The sequence below is a fragment of the Rhineura floridana genome, chromosome 9 (assembly GCF_030035675.1).
Source record: "Rhineura floridana isolate rRhiFlo1 chromosome 9, rRhiFlo1.hap2, whole genome shotgun sequence".
Classification (NCBI taxonomy): Eukaryota; Metazoa; Chordata; class Lepidosauria; order Squamata; family Rhineuridae; genus Rhineura; species Rhineura floridana.
This window is the reverse complement of record NC_084488.1, coordinates 30,886,554-30,903,887: the sequence shown is the minus strand read 5'-3', so window position 1 is coordinate 30,903,887 and position 17,334 is coordinate 30,886,554. Positions and strand designations below refer to the sequence as shown.

Below are 17,334 nucleotides of genomic sequence, written 5' to 3'. Positions count from 1 at the left end.
GCGGCTTCTGACACATTCCTGCAATACAAGGATATTACAGAAATATACCAGGTTGCTGAGTCAGGTGGTTTTTGGATGACTATGAAAATGTTTCTTTGTAGGTGGGCTTGTGAGTTGCAGGTGGGTGAGTATTTCTTTTTTAAAGTTTGCATCCAGTTTTAATGTTTGCCATTGTAATTGGTGTATTTTACACTTTGAAGACTCCTATAGAAAAGCAGGCTGTGCATTTATTAATAAATCAATTATATGTATTAACTTACCAGGGCTGTTGCAAGGATTGTTGAGCTATAATACATTTGAAGCACCCTGAATATTAAAAAAAAAAAAAAAAAGGACTGCCGTCAAGTCGATTCTGACTTATGACGACCCTATAAATAGGGTTTTCATGGTAAGGGGTATTCAGAGGTGGTTTACCACTGCCTTCCTCTGAATATTTAAAAGTGCTGTATAAATGTTTATTATTATTGTTATATGGAAGAGGAGGTCAGATAAGCAGTGATAGGCTCCTTTTTTCACTGCCAAAGAACTGCTGCCTTCCCACAGTTGAAAGAGACCAAAGCAATTCCTTCTTGCCAGATCAGACCCCCCAACAGGCCTCCTCTCCTTCAGTCAGGCACTGTTGCCCCAGATGAAATGGCTTTGATACCAGAGAGCTATGGTAGAATGTATAAGTAGGTAGGCCCTAACTGCAACAACAGGAAGAAATTTAAGGAGCTATAATAATCAAAAGCTACCGCAAGATGAGCCAAGAGTCTGACATGGCTTCTTTGATCCCATGCTGCCCACCAACGACAATGAGCCAATGACAACTGGCCGATCAAGGTCTACGTCTACCAGGTCTATTCGCTCCATCCGCAGGTGCCACCGGAGAGTCATTCAGCCAGCCCAAGAGGAACTTACGGTGGCACCCACCACCCCCGGAAGAGCTGCAAGCTGCAGCGTTGCAAGGCCCACGGACCGGACCAGTTGGTCGGCCTGCCGGTTGCCACCACCCTGTTTTCAGTTTACCGGCGGTGTTGTTGTTGTCCTGGGCCAGGGCATGCAGACGGAGACCCCCAGCGTTGAGCTGCACTGCCCCTGGCCTGAGCCGCAGGCCATCACCATTTTGGACTGGTGTACCGCCCTTTGAAATAGCTGTAAGTTCAGGTGAGATGGAATGCCTTTCCTATATATTTTTTTCAATGTTATTGGCTATTTAATTTAATTTTTTGTACAATGTATTGCTTTATTGATGTATTGCCTTGTTGGGGTATTTTTATATTTGTGTTTACTTTTTCTGTAAGCCGCCTTGAGGGCCGTTTGGCCGAAAGGTGGGATATAAATAAACATTAACATAGCATAACATGGTGAAAACAACATGCAGAGGCACATTCTGACCTATTCCAAATATCTCAAAAGATATGGATGGTGTCATCTTGGAGATCTCAGAGTCTGGGACAGGGTTTGATTCTGGCATGTATGACAGCATCTTAAACCATTTGAGCTAATTGATTTTATTCCCATTGGTACAATGAGGCTTGCCTGTTGTGAATTACTTAAACTTATTATCCGGCATATAAGATGTGGAGCAGGAATAAGAAAATGTACTCTTTCACATTGTTTTAAGCCACAACCACATCATACAATCAGTGTGCAGGGCTGGAATTTCAAACTCAATTCTGGACTAAAATAAAACAAAACAAAATGCTCTGCTTGGAACATATTATGTAAAGTTGTGTTGCTAACTTTGCATACGTTTCAATGCATATGAGAGATGGTGGACTCTTCCTAACAAAAGCCAGTGCTCCTTTCAGTGTTTGCCCACAGGTGCCGCAGGACACTGTGTAGTTTTTGGTGCAAGAGAGTAAGATTGCAATCCTATTCATGTTTACCAGGGAGTAAGTCTCGGAGAAACGTTTTTATCCCTCTCTCATTACACTAGAACTTATGGACATTCAATGAAGCTGAATCTTGGAAGATACAGGACAGACAAAAGAAAGGATTTCTTCACATAGAAATCCACTCCCACACAAGATAATGATGGCCACCAACTTGGATGGCTTTAAAAGGGGATGAGACAAATTCAGGGAGGGTAAAGCTATCAACGGCTGCTCACCACGATGGTTACATACTACCTCTACTGTTGGAGGCAATATGCCTCTGAATTTTAGTTGCTGGGAATCACAAATGGTTTGCGTCCTGTTGTGCTCAGGGAGTCCTTTTGGACTTCCTGCAGGCATCTGGTTGGTCACTATGAGAACAGGATGCTGGACTAGATGGGCCATTGGCCTGATCCAGCAGGCTGTTATCTTCCTTACTCAGTAGTACCTACTTCTGAACATGCATAGGATTGCACTGTAAATTGCCAGCCCTTTTTGAATTAATTTTAATAGGATCTTGTAGCATATGTGAAGGGGGCATTTTACAGACTCTGTCTCTTATTTTTAAGCAATGGCTTTTTGTAAGGGAGAGAAAAAAGATCATACACAAACTTATGACAGCAAAGGCAAAGAGGTTATACAGAAGTTAACAACTACTACTGTAGGACAACTCTGCTTTTTCTCAGCATCGAGCAAGCTCTGCACATACTTTTACTAATTCGCTTTTTTCCTGTCAGAAGTCAGTTTTCTGACAGGATGGTTTGATTGACTAGTCTGTTTGGTAATTCTGAGTTCTTTAAGTGCACATACTCTTAACTGTATCTTTTCAAACATTTTAAATTGAAATATTTATTTATTTTATTAACTATATACATATATACCACTCAATCAGCAAAACCTCTAAGCGGTTTACATATAACAATATAATAATATTCATAAGAAAATACGGCTAAAAGCAAGCATTAAAAATAAGTAGATATAATAAAATGTATCAAAATTTAGATAAAATTAACAGTTTTAAAACAAATATAATAAGATTAGATGTCCAGGTAGGCTTGCCGAAACAAAAGTTTGAACAGGTGTCAAAAACAGTACAATGAAGGTGCATGCCTAATTTTAATATTCATAGTCCTTAACACAACCCTGGTCAATATATCATAGGCCAATGTTATACCTGTATTAGAATTTGGGGTGTGGATGGATGGATGGATGGATAATGATTGAAAGAGTGGTTTGCTTATGGCCACACACTATGATTTTGCCAAAGCTCCAGTTTGGACTTCTAACTCCAAGCTGATGCACTGCACTAGTCCCAGGGTGGCCATGGTCAATAATTTTTAATATGGCATTAAATATCATGTGCTGGTGACACTATAGCTGGGGTGTACATGCTCATTCTTTACTCCACTCTAATCTCTGCTCAAACAGGTTTTGCAAGGTTTTGAACCCACTACAAAAACTTGCAAAATCTCGTTGAGCAGAGAAGATTGCCATGGGATGACTGCACACAGGATGTAACAGTTCCTCTGACGTGTCACTATCAGGTCTCTTCTTTTGCCTTGTTTAGAGTTATTTCTCTTACAAAGTTCCATTTCCTAGCTCTCTCTGAGTTAACATCCTCCTTGTTTCCTGGCTTCTTTGTTTCCTTCTCTTTGCAGGAGAATTGCACTCAGAGAAGCTGTAGTCCTGTCCCGCTGCTGCCAAAGACTGTTCTAAGCCCATGCACGCTTCAACAGCTCCTTTAGATGTAGAAGACCCAAACCAATGTGACCAGCCTAACGAGGTATGCTTTATGCTGTCCACCTGCTTTAGTAATTTCTGTGGCATTTCATATCAAAGTGAATTGGGGCCAAACTAGACAATACATTTTCTTCCTATTTGTGCCCTTTGTTGCAGGGTTGTCGTTTACCCAAATTGCTGGTGTGTTAGCCATGCATGTTCGCAAACTACCGTGTTAGGGGGAGATGATTAAAAGTATGGATGTTTCTGCCTTCCTCTTGCATTTATGTATTTCAGTTGGTTCGTTTAACTAGTGGCCCTGACATGATCACCTCTGAGAGCTCACAGCCCATGCATGGGATTGTATGAAGGACTGGTTGTGTGAACTAGTGCCTTCACATCAGAGCTGTACATATATCCTCTGCAGTTTGCTTGAACATGGCAGCTTTGAAAAGGGTTTTCATGTGATTCCAGCGGAGTTGTTGTCAGCCTGCTGGCAACCCCTACATGCTGGTTCCAGAAGGCAATTGTATGATGCTGCTGGCTGTATGAAATCAGCCTTAACCAACAGATATTGGGAATCTCCCCTCTCCCAAACTCTTGATTCTTAGAATCAAGCCATTACTCTGCTTATTTCCATGTACTTAGTTGGTTTGTGGGTCATACTGCTTGTGCCACCTATCCAGGATGGGCTATGGAATGCATATTTTTATAAAGCCAGTAAAGGCTGGGTCACTGAGTTCTACTATATTACACACATATCGGAATGATGCAGATCCAGTTTCATTCTAGAACTGTAACTCCCTGTTTGGGTGTTAACGTAAAAATTAAGTCCTGAGTCTTCCTTATCCCCTTGTAACTTCCTCACTGGGTGTTAACGTAAAATCAAATGGCTCTCTTAAGAAAATGTGGACATTACTTCAATAATATATATCCTCTCAGACCAAAAGAACTTGGTTTCTGCCAGGTGTGTAAACCTCCCCACCCAGTTACTCTAAAACCTGTATTAAGAGAATATGCCTAACCCAAATCTCAACCATAAATAATTGCCTGCATTTTTTTCAGTTTCTCTTCAGTTTTTAGCAGAATTGAGTGTATAAAGTTGCCAGTCTTCTGATTGACACTCAATTACTTGATACCTCTTGTAGCATCATTATGTTAAATTAGAAGCTGTTTGACAAGACAGTTGTAGATCCTAACATTTTATAGCTATTAATCTCCTAGTGCAACTTGCTAATAGCAATCCCCCCATAAAACCCTAATAAGAATGTGGGAAAAGAAATGTTTGAATCATAAATGTATGTTTTGCGAGGAAAGCTGTTTACACAATATTGAGTTTGAAGTAAACTGTCAATGTCCAGTATGAAAACACATCACAGGTGGCTTTCAGAACTCGCCACAAGAAATAGTTTCAAATGAGCTCATGATGGCCCTGTTTAACCTGCCTGTTTGGATACTTAAATAATATCACATATGTGTCAAAATATATGGAATATCCAGTCTTTAAGCCAACTGTATAAGTAATCTTACCCCAGGCTTTTTTTTCTCTTAGGACAACTCTACCACATGCAAAAAGTTAGCTTTTGTTGGGAATATGCCCAACATTTATCATTCTTATTTCTTCAGAACTTTCTTAAATAATACAATTTAAAATATTATTCTTGTATGATACCTTAACATTATTCTCCTTTATATTGAGGCACAGAAAATGTGAGATTTTTTATACCAATTGATTGCTATATATAGTTAACAACTGAACTTGTTAACTTTAAACTATTACAAATTACATGTTCCAATGATAATGACAGCTGGTACACTTGGGATAGTAAAGCCTTAAATTTCTGCCTATTGTAACATTTCAAATAATGGTGACTTTGCAAAAATCATATCTTTCCTTAAATTCTAACCAGCAAAACTTTTCAACTGAAAATATTGGAAATCACTGGAAAATCAGATTACTATGCCTCAGTGATCTCTGAATGAATGACTCATGCATTCATACCTTGTGTTCAACATGTTCCTAAACTTATGAGTGCTGGAAGCAGAGAGCGAATAAGAAGAAATGAAGATAACTCCACTTAGTCTGAATTCATATGACTGAAAAAATAAAGGCTACAGGAACTGCTGATTTGACTGTATAGAAAAGCATAACTATGATGGTGCACAAAATTATTTGTATCATTTAGTGCAACAGTAGTTTATGTTTGGTCCATCTACCTATGCTTGTGTAAAAGGTTGCTTCCACATAATGAGCAACATAGAATTGCACAACTGTTGCTGACTGTATGGTAGATTAGTCCTGTTCTCCCTTTCTGTCCAGTTCTGAACTGTAAAACTACATTGCTTGACTCTATTTATAGACCACTTTTCCAAAAGAAAAAGCTCACTAAACATTAGTTATAAGTAAAAGCACAAAATCTTAAACATAACAATCAGTGGTTCACAGTAAAATAAAACCAAGCCATCCTGCTTCTTTAGACCCAAAGGCCTCCTAAACAAGACAACTTTTCTTCTGCTTCCACAAACTCATTAGAATTTGGGATAAATAGGACTCAACCAGGAGAGAGATGCATAACAGATGAACAATGGCCAAGAATGCCCCATTTCAGACTTAGCAGTCCTCCCATCATGACATGATAGGACCAGTAGTGAGGATTTGTCCCCAGATCCCAGAAGACACAGAGCTTCATATGAAAGAAGACACTCCCATCATTACCCTGACCCCAAACATTAGTGTACACAACCCAGTTGGAGCGTTAAAAATATAAGTATCATATACCCACGTGATGTTCAGTGTAACAGCCAAGTAATAACATTGTAATGAACCCATGTCGCAAGCTTATTTTCATTTTAATTGTTATGGTGATTAGGATTACTTATTTAAACAAATTTTGTCCCAACCTTATATACATACTTCCAATGATCAGAGTCGTCCATGAGCATAGCACTCTCCAGCATTTTTATAAGTAAAAAACCTGGACCCTTCTACTGCCCCCAGGAGCTTAGATCAGAATTTTGGAAGCAGAAACAACAGGAGAGGAGAGGGAGAGAGACTGTAGCAAGAGATGAATGTAAGCAGCAGATGCAGACCCCATGTACTTATGTTTGTCTATAATTCAGGCTATAGAGGAGCATAAGATCTGGGCTCAAGCCAAAGGTTTCATGGAAAATGTCCACCTGGGCTCTAAAGAGAGAATATGCTACATATACATATATCTTGGGGATGTGTGCCACATACTACCCATTGCCATTTCAGCAGCTTTGCAATTCCATGGCACATTTGGATTGAGTTGTGAACTGAACACAAGGTTGAATGCCCACATTCTCAATATTTCAATCAGACTGTGTGGATTGACTCTTGCCGGCAGTTGAGAGCTTGTAAGAGCAGGCCTTCTTGAGAAAGGAGGCTTATAAAATCAGTCATGTGACCACTTATTTTTCCAAATGAATGTAACCTTTCGATGACTAATGGAGCTATATTGCATTGGGCCATTATAATGATATTTCAGCTGAGGCTTCTTCTCCTTTTTACTAGAACTTCCCACCCATGATGAGAATCATACTACAGGGCAAATGAAGCTGCTCTCTGGGCAGTACTGCTTTACTCTTGAGGAATGAGTAACTGTGGCTTCAGAAGATAGTTGTGAAATCGCATTAAGATTCCATAACTCCTCTATATACCGCTTTTTTTTTTAAGGGAAGAAACGGTTACTGCCAGCTGTTTTTCCTTCCCCCCCCCCATAAAATATGAATAGGAAGAATCAAAACTGTATGCTGCCAGCCGCTCTCTGCTCCAAATTCTCTTACAAGTTTACCAGAGCCAGTGGTTTCATTTGGCTAATCAACAGAGTGTGAAGGAAAGTCCATCTGCCATTTTGACTCGAAAATAAAAACATACTTTAAGCAACTCTGTAATCAGATAGGCTCTATCCTAAGTACAAGTTACTCACAAGTAGGTTCTAGGAAAACTGTATGACTTGCCCCATTAGGAAATGCATTTAGGATCAAAGCCACAAGCTCTTGGCAAAGAGAGAACAGCATATGGTTCTGTGAAGCAGATGAGACATAAATATCTACATCTTTTCACAAAGGGTTTTATTCTGTTCTCACCCAGCCCCAAGCATAGGAACATCAGAAGCTGCCTTATGCTAACCCAGACCATTAGTTCACCTAGCTCAGCTTTGTCTACATTGACTAGCAACAGCTTTACTGGGTTTCAAACTGGAGTCTTTCCCAGCTATACCTGGAGATGCCGGGAATGAAACGTGGGACCTTCCACATGCAAAACATGTGTTCTACCACTGAGCTGCAACATCCATTCCATAATGCAGTGCATAGCAGTTAAAACATTACCATTCTGCAGGCTGGGCCGTTCATGCACTGTTGAGCTCCTTCAGCTTGTCACTGCCTATTTCCAAAGGCGACAGCAGGTTATGATCATCTTCTATCACATGAGGGCATATAAAGGTGACTTGTATTGAGTTAGACAATAGGTCCATCTAGGTCAGGGCTGTCTATTTGACTTATGGATGCTGTCCAAGATCTCAAGCAGGTGTCTTTCCCAGCCCCACTTTTCAAGATATTTTTCACTATAGATGCCAAGGAATGGGCCTGAGGAATTTTCTGCTTATGTGCAGAAAATGGCGTGGGACTACTGTAGTAATGTCCTAATGTTAGGGTATCTAATGAAGCAACCTCCAGATGTTGTGGAGTATGACTCTTATCATCCCTGGCCATATTGGCTACGGCTGGAGGGTGCCACATTGGCAACCCCTATCCTAGCAGATACCTACAAACAGAGTAATATTTTGCAAGTAACTTTTTATTCCCTACACCAATGCCCAGAATTCCTTTACCTGATGCTGTTTCAGCACTCACCTGACTCAAACTCACAGCAGAGATGTCAGGTAGGGATTCAGACTGTGTACCACCACCCACCCATGACCAAACAAAGAAACTGAAGTGAGACCAGCCACATTAGCCAAGGAAGTCTCCTTGAACCAATAGGCCTAAGCAGGTCATGTGATGACCTCTAAGCTGTATAAAAGCTTCCAGATCAGGTTGACTTGCTGGTCTGAGCAACAAGACTTTGCAACTCTTATTTGTTTACATTTTCCCCATCAGAACAGTCTTTTAGCCTCACAACCAGAGCTTGGAAAAGTTACTTTTTTGAACTACAGCTCCCATCAGCCCAATCCACTGGCCATGCTGGCTGGGGCTGATGGGAGTTGTAGTTCAAAAAAGTAATTTTTCCAAGCTCTGCTCACAACATTATTAGATTAGCTAAAAGTGGGTGACTTGTTCAAGGACATCCACTCACATTCATGTCTGAGTGGAGATTTAAACAATAGTTTCTCCCCACATCCATTATCATGCACGTGTTTTATCCCTGCTTCATTTTAAAAGATTGATAAACTGCTCACATTATAAAATACCAGAGCGATTTATAGAAAAAACAAAAATAAATGTAAAATATACACTGATAATAATACAATTGAAATAACTGCACCACCAAAAGATGATCAGCAGACAATAATGAAAAATTTAAATCATATAGGCTTGAGTAAATAAAGAGGTCATAAGCATGCATTTGAAAAAGTGGATTGTTGAAGCATGCTTTATCTCAGAGAGTAATAAATTCCACATTAAAGGGGCCATAACACTGAAAGCGCTACTACTGGTGGACTTGAAAGGTGACTAGCAGAAGCTTCCAGTACCACCAGGAGGTCCTGTACCATAGAATGTAATGGCCAGGCAGGAGTGTCAGGGGAAACTCTCCCAGGCAGCCTGGTCCCATGTTGAGGGTTTTGTAAACTATTAACACCCTGAACCTGGCCTGGTAACATACAAGCAGCAAGTGCAGCTGCTTCAGCAAAGGTATAACATGTTGACAATGATTAGTTCCAGACAGCAGCCTTGCAGCAGCATTCAGCACTAACTGCAGCCGGACCAAACTGAAGGACAGCTCCACGTAGACTGCATTGCAGCAACCAAGTTTGAGGTTACCAATTCATGGACTGTAGTGCCCAGGCTATCCCTGCATTCTTCCTAGTCAATTTTGAAAGAGGGTTATAATCTTTATTTTTGTAGTTTGGCCTTCAAACAACCACCTGAATAGCTAGCAATGTTTTTGTATTGAGGTAGTGATAGGCAACTTACTAGTGATGGGCAACTGACTAGTGATGCTATCAGTTTGTCAAAGTGTGCTCCTTGTTCTTTTCATCATGAAAAAAAATCCTACCTCTTTCTGACAAACATTTCTTTCAGAGAAACAAAAAGCACTGTAACTCTTATTTGCCACTTCTGTTTTCCTTTTGATTTCCTCCACAAATAGAACAGGGTTTTTTGCAATGGAATTATGCTAACTGCATGGGAGAGTCTTCTTGAAGTGTCATGTTCTGGGCCAATGCCAGATTCCATGGAGAATGCAGCAAGGTTGGACTGGAGCAACAAGAAGTGAAGCAGGGCTAGGTTGCCAGATCATGGAGAGCTTCAAGAAAGCAGCTTGCTTCAACAAAGGTTGGGAGCAGACTGAGGACTTTTAAGCCTCTTGTCTCCAGACTACCTCCTCCAGTCTTCAGCCCCTTGTAGAGAACTCCATAATCTTAAAGGGCCAACCCTCTGGTCTGAAGATGGGCATTCCTACTCTGTTCCATGGCCTCCATCCCAGTGTGCTCTTTGTGCCATTGGACTGGTGATGTGCGGTGGGAGACATCTGGTTCTTCAGGATCAGGGAACGCTGCCCATGAGAGCCCTATAGGCCATGGTGGTCTGGGAGGTTCCTCTGGGGGTTCCTGTCCAAAAGCCTCAGGTGCAATTATGTCATTAATGAGCTCTGACCCTGACGTGTCTTCACAACTGGTGCCCCTGCAGTCTCAGATTCTGTGTCCAGACTCAGGGATCATGACATAAAGTTAACCAAGGCCTATGGAGTTTGTACATAAAGCAACTTCTCTCCACAATTAAAGGGGTCTCCCTACCCTTTTAGGTATGTGGCAGGTGCCTGATAAAGTACAGGAAGGGTGAGTCCCATTGCACAAGCAAGACACCAGAGCTTGATATAAAATTTTATACATATCTGGAGTGAAGTAGTTGATATGCTTCTGTGCTTGCTCCCATGTTCCTCCCAAGAATATATACAAACACCTACCAACATAGTTGAGCTTTCCTGAATGTTTACATAGTACATAAGTGACCTCTAATGCCTTAATGTGTTACATAAGCCCAAGGACGCACTATTGTGTGGGCAAAACACAGTATATGCTCTTGGAGTGACAGTGGCATGTACATTGGTGCTCAAACAATGTTTTGGTTGTGGAATAAAATGTGACATTCTTGACTTTTCGTCCTGGGTGCTCCAGTCCTGTTTCTTTCTTAGAGAGCTACAATGAGTGCTTTTAGTTCTTGGCTTCAGGCTTATTATTGTGATGTCATCTTTTTGGCAAACTTTAAAGAGGCAAACCTGAGATTATTTTATCTTTAGAACCCTGGTTCCATGGTGGTTCAGTCATGCAAGAAGTGCCAAGCTGTGTATGAGGCTGCAAAAATAACATAGTTTATAAACTGAAAATCTGGATCTGTGATTATTGCTTCATTTGAAAGGTGGGTTTAAAACCTTTGGACCTGTTTTTTCTTCACAAGCTCCTTCCTGCTGTATTCCCAAACATCTTTTGTAAAACACAAACAAACTCAGGGGGCAAAACCTAGAGAAAGTTAGTTGTGCTCAAATTCCAAATGAAAAAATTGGGATGTGTTAGTCATAACTTATTTCCCGCTCATTTAAATAGGGCTTTTTAAAGCATTACTTTTGCTAGATGGAGACTATATGCTAAATTTTATATAGGAGAATCTGTGAGTTGATGAACCTTTTTTTTTCTTTTTGTCAATACTTTAATAATTTTTTGTCATAAAGGTCTTTCATTACACCAAATGCAGTTTTTGGGGGTGGCAGTGGTATTCGAATGTATGAATTATCTTCCTGAATCAGAGCATAGTCCATCATTCTGGTTTGACATTCTGTTTCCAGCAATCACAAGCCAGAAGCTCACAAGCAGAGCAGGCTGTTGATAGCCATCATCAGTTGCTTGTCCCCAGTCTCTGGTTCTAAAGGTGTGTCGGCTCTGAACATGGAGGTCCCACTTAAACAATTATGGCTAATAGCCACTGATGGAGCTCTTCTCCATATGCTATAGATTATCTTCTGCTTCTCTAGCTGCTAGTGCAGACACTCCATTAGCTTCTTAAGTTTTGAGTCTCTTATTAGAAAGGAACCAATCAGCAACATGATAGATATGAGCATATTGTGTAGTTCCAACTGGTCACCAATATTTTTGCTTACAAACTCAATTTCACAGCAGTAGATTTTCAGTTGAGTTATGCCATCATAATGCCATGGGCCAAATGACTGCTATATTTATCATTGTTGCTTATGAACTTGACATCCACAATAGCAACTTCTACTCCTCATTTTTATTTAAATGTTGTGATTTATATATCTTTGGGAACTGGAAAAAATGCATCTAAAGCCACAGATTAAAGCTGCAGTCCTATGCATACTCATGTGGAAGCAAGTATTGACTCATTTCCAAGCAAATATAGATATGATTGTGCTGTAAATATGTATGATTGGGTCACTTCTCTCTGTGGTGATCAAATCCTTAATTTGACAATTTACCAAATTAGCTACTACAAGGGGTCAGCAACATGGTGCCTGTGGGTGCATATATACCCACAGAGGCCTTCCCTGGCATCCACAGGATCTCCTCCCCCACACCTTATCATCCCCACTGAAATTAGGCTTGAAAGAAGCCTTCTGTTGTAGCCAATAAAATAGGTTGTGGTGTGTGTGTGTGTCCTCAACAGTTTTTCTGGTTTGTAAATGTGCCCAAAAAGGTTGCCAACCCATGATGAGCTGTGTCTTAAAGATCCTATGGTTTTATTTCAAACTGAACCATGGTCTTGTGGTTATACAACATTTCCACTTAAATTTCCCCTCCTTCTATTGTCTTTATTGCTGGCCAATTTAGGTACAAGGTCTTCGAGAGGTTCTATCTCATTTACCTGCAAAACTATGTAAAATGCCAGATATATACATGGGACGTTGTAAAAAATAATCACCATACCGAACCAAAACAAAAGAGTCTGTTAGCACCTTAAATACTAAGATATATTGTGGCATAACCTTTTGTGAACTAGAGCCCCCAACATGTGGACAGCATCAAGGAAGAGCCATGTGATGTTGGGGCCATAGGTGTGACCCTGCAGCCCCTTTCAACATGCTTTACGCCTTTGAATGAGTAATTTGTGAAGGGAGTTTAAGTTGATCCAAAATTTGTGTATGGTTCTTTCCAAATTGGTCATGTGGTACTAAACTTAGTTTAGTGGCTTTCCTTGTCTGAGCTGAAAAATTGAAAAACAGTGTAGAACTATAGAAAGTTAAAGAAAATGGCATTCTATTAAAACAGCATGAGTACGTGTGTTGTATTTCTGGTCTGCAAGATAATAATCTCTCCATGAGTCACTATTTTTAAAAGGAAGTCTCCTGTTTGTCTTTTTACTTGCCCCCTTAGGGATGCCCATTTTGTTTCTGCTGCAAAAGATAGATGGTTCTGGCCCTTCATCGGTCACTTCTAGGATTGAACAAACAAGCAGAATCAATAGCCTCTTTCATGCATTTTTATCTCTTAAGGACCAAGGCAATCTCTTGCAACCTCTCCAATTGAAGTTGTCTTTTTCATTGACTGTTGTCATAAATTTGACAAATTGTTCTTTGCCATACATAACTAGTCTTGTCACAATAGAGGGATCTGTTGCCAGAATGGTCTTTGTAGAAATGTTCCTGGGAGAAATTTCAGTTTTGGAGTTTTTGGAACCCAGATTTAAAATGCAGCTTCTGTGACAACCTTGTATGTATTTGAAGGAAGTGGCGACCAAATGCAAGCAGAGGGAATTGGATTTCCTCAAATTGCTCTTCAACAAGCAATACAAATAAATTTTAAGAAGTTATTAGCCCACAAATAAGGGGGTAGTCCCCTTGCCTTAACATATTTGCATTAATAATTTGCCACTTAAAGGAAAAGAGAACTACTTCTCAAAGACTTTTTTGCCTAGCGGCAATTCTTACTCAGCAGGTCAGTGGTTATTTACAACCCTCTGTGAATGTTCTTTAAACAAGCCAGAGCTTGGAAGATTACTTTTAAAAAGTAACAAGTTACAGTTATAGTTACATGGCCCAGAAAAGTAGTAATTACCATTACAATTACAATTGCTCTGAAAGTAACTGATTACTTTACTTTTCCTCCAAAGTAATCACTACAATTACATTTCAGTTACTTTAGAAAATGCCTACAAGGTGCTGGCCTTGGCAGCTGCACATCTAAGAAGCCTAAAACAACATTAAAAATAAACAAACACATACAGAGGTAGTAGAATAATTATTTTTATTCTTAAGGTAGCAATGGTGGTCTCTCTGCTGGTAGGGAGAGGGAGGCTGAGGCCACTACTCAGATCTTTGCACGTCAAACCAAGTGCAACTCCCCCACTCAGTCAGCCAGCATAATCTCTCTCACTTAACCACCTCCCAGACCCTGCCCTGCCACCAACTAAGGGACACTCAATCAAGCCAACATTTTCCCGAGATGCAAAAAAGTTAAAATACTGCAAATGCAGCACAGTAGGCAGAGAGGGTGGTGGAGGCCAGTTTGTGTGCCAAATGCAAACACAGTATTCTCTCTCACACACGCACACACACGTCATCTTTCACCTCCACAGTTCTTTATCTCCATTCTGCTGCTGCCTCCTCCTCCTTTATCCATGTTCTTGACCTCCGGATCCTTTTTCCCTCCACTCAAGTAATGCCCAAAAGTAATTCTGGAAACATTACAATTACTCCACAAAATTAGTAAAATTACTCCTAGTTCTATTACAATCAAAATGTAAAGGAATTACCCACTCATTACTCAAAAAAGTAATGAATTACAAGTAATTCGTTACTTGTAACTAGTTATTTCCAAGCTCTGAAACAAGCTTCAGAATGTTCTTCAGTGATCTTAAAGAATGTTCTTACATTGGTATAAGCAGAGGGATCTCATTACCTAGCAAAACAGCTAAGTTTAGCAGATGAAAATGTAAAATAAAAGGTGCCCGTATTGAACACTTCCATTGCTCCACTCCAAAAGATAATTTGTCTCATCTGGAAATGCTAGTTCTCCAACCCTAGATGTGTCGCAAGTGGCTGTGATGACTCTGCCCATGTTTAGAAATACTCTGCTCTCTTGCCAGCCTGGAGGTGGAAAAGAAAGGAAAACTGTTTTTGCTTAATGCCTAATGTAAGATATTAACCCTTGAACTATATGCAGGTTCTGGGGCTGGCATCTGCTGAATTCGTACCTCAGTATAAACCTGGATGATCAAACTGTAATTCAAATTAGAACATGATGATGGTGGCAGTATTAGCAAATTTGTTAGTGAAAATCAAAGGTTTTAACAGTTTCAACTATATAAATATAACATGTTCAAATGCATGGTAAATATCATCAGAATGATACCACATTTTTGTCTGCAAATTCTTGAAGTTTCATAAGAGCCTGCTAGATTAGGCCAGTGGCCCATCTAGTCCAGCATCCTATTCTCACAGTGGCCAACCAGATGCCCATGGGAAGACCATGAGCAAGACCTGAGTGCAAGAGCACTCCTCTCTCCTGCAGTTTCCAGGAACTGATGTTTGGAAGCATACCGCCTCCAGTTATGCAGGCAGAGCATAGACATCATGGCTATTAGCTGTTGATAGCCTTGTCCTCCATGTATTTGTCTAACCCTCTTTTAAAGCCATCCAAGTTGATAGCCATCACTGCCTCTCATGGGAGCGACTCCCACAGTTTAACTTGCACTGTGTGAAAAAGTAGTTTCTTTTGGTCTGTCCTGAATCTTCCAACATTAAGCTTCATTGGATGTCCACAAGCTCTGCGACAGTTAATAAGGCTACTGTGTTACTACTATTTTTATTAGATCTGTCACCCGTTTTAATTTTTTTTCGTCAATTAATCATATGAGGCTTTGTTGATTGATTAAATTTGCACAAAAGTGAAAAAATAGTAGTTCTGAAGAATAATGTATGCATTTGTGATGGAAGGCATCATCTTAGAGGAGCAACTGCATCCTCCCATATGAAAGAGAAGGTGGAATTCCTCTTCTAAGATGACAAATGGGACTTACAATAAAATGTGGTGGTGTGGAGTATTACTGTTCAGTGTGTCAGCCAGCCAGACCTCCTTCAATGATACTCCATTCCATTTTCCGGCCGTCCCTGCAGTATTCTGTGTGCATTGAGCATGGTCAGTCCTAATTGGGCTGTAGGTTTTCCCCCATAAATATTTTTCTGTTCTTCAGCAAATCTTGAGGTTCTACCAAGCATATCTCCTCCTTGTTCCTTGGTAGCCCTGTTGTGGCTACAGTCCTGCTGGCACTCACCAGCTAAGTTCAGTATTTGAGAAAATGATGCTTGTCATCTGCAGTCTCTATAAATAGGTATATTAAAAAATAAACATTTCTGGACAACTAGTTAGGGCACATTTTAGTTGATCAAAACTTTTAAAAATGGATAAACCTTGATTCTAATCAATTAAAACTTTACGGTCTAGTTCTTTATTTTATGTGGTAGGAATACAAAAGATCTTGAAAGACTTAATAAAAGTTTTATTCTAGCAGATAATGTAAGTGGAAATCAGTAACAGCAGATTAGACAGGACTGTGGGTTTTTCAAAGAAATATTTACTTATATTGTTGTCTATATGACTTTTGGTGCATTTTGGTGCTTTTAGTTTGAACGTTTTTACTTGTGAGTTCTACGTTATATTTCTTAGGCCCCATACTATGCATTAGCCAAAAAAAAAAAAAACCCACTTTATTTTTTGCTGTTGCTTGGCTGAAGTTTTGTTACATTTTGGTTTAGTTCTCATATGGCAAACAGAGGGTTGTTTCGTTAGACTCACTGCTTTACCACTAATGTATTTTGGATGAGCTCTGAGAAATTGAGACCTATTCTCAAGTAAAGCCATACATGGGATTTTCCCATGATAAGTACATCCAAATGGACATCTGAGGATCCTTGTGAATGTCAACCACAAGGGTGTACTCCTAAATTTAATCCATGGAAGCGTCATATTATGTTCCAATATTACATGTGCCATGCGATCAGGCAGATCTGGGGCAGTTGTAGCCTGTGGTTCTTGAAATGTAGGCTATCCTCTTTATTCACCCATCCCAACCCAAGAAACTCATTTCTAATTAGGGCATCTGGGTGTACCATGCAATAATTCAATTCTGTTGCCAAGATCAGAAAAGCCACTTCCAATTTATTTCATAAGGTTCAGTTGAAGGAATACTGTAAATAAAGCATATTTTTCTGTCAATGCTTTTTTCTACACCCCCACCTGTGGTTTTCTCCTGGCAGTTGATCTAAAATTAACCTCTTATATTTTTAAAAAATAAATTAAAATCCTTGATCATTATCCTACCTCCACTGGTACATACATATGGCATATACATATGGCAGCTGCTCACACAGTTGTGGCTGTAGTGACAGCTACAGTGTGCTAAGTATTTCTTCTTGCGGCACCTCTTGCTGTCTGTGGTTAGTTTTCTCCAGGGTAGGGGTTCCCAAACAGTGGTCTGTGGACCACCAGTGGTCCATGAGCTTCATGGTCTGCAACATGTCAGCATTAAATATTCATATTGATTTTTAATTGTATTTTATTGC

General features: G+C 40.0%; 1 protein-coding gene across 15 annotated transcripts in view; it reads left to right on the top strand.

Moving 5' to 3' along the window:
• The window catches only part of LNX1 (ligand of numb-protein X 1), a 197,879-nt gene that overhangs the window by 28,647 nt on the left and 151,898 nt on the right, over window positions 1-17,334 (top strand). For 11 of the 15 annotated variants that reach the window (XM_061583228.1, XM_061583239.1, XM_061583240.1 and 8 more), the window contains exons 3-5: window positions 102-124; window positions 859-1,146; window positions 3,518-3,642. The gene's annotated coding sequence lies outside the window, so the exon portion shown is untranslated. Of the gene's footprint in view, window positions 1-101; window positions 125-826; window positions 1,147-3,517; window positions 3,643-17,334 lie in introns of those variants that run through there. The other 4 variants (XM_061583231.1, XM_061583229.1, XM_061583232.1 and 1 more) reach the window with 4 other exon arrangements.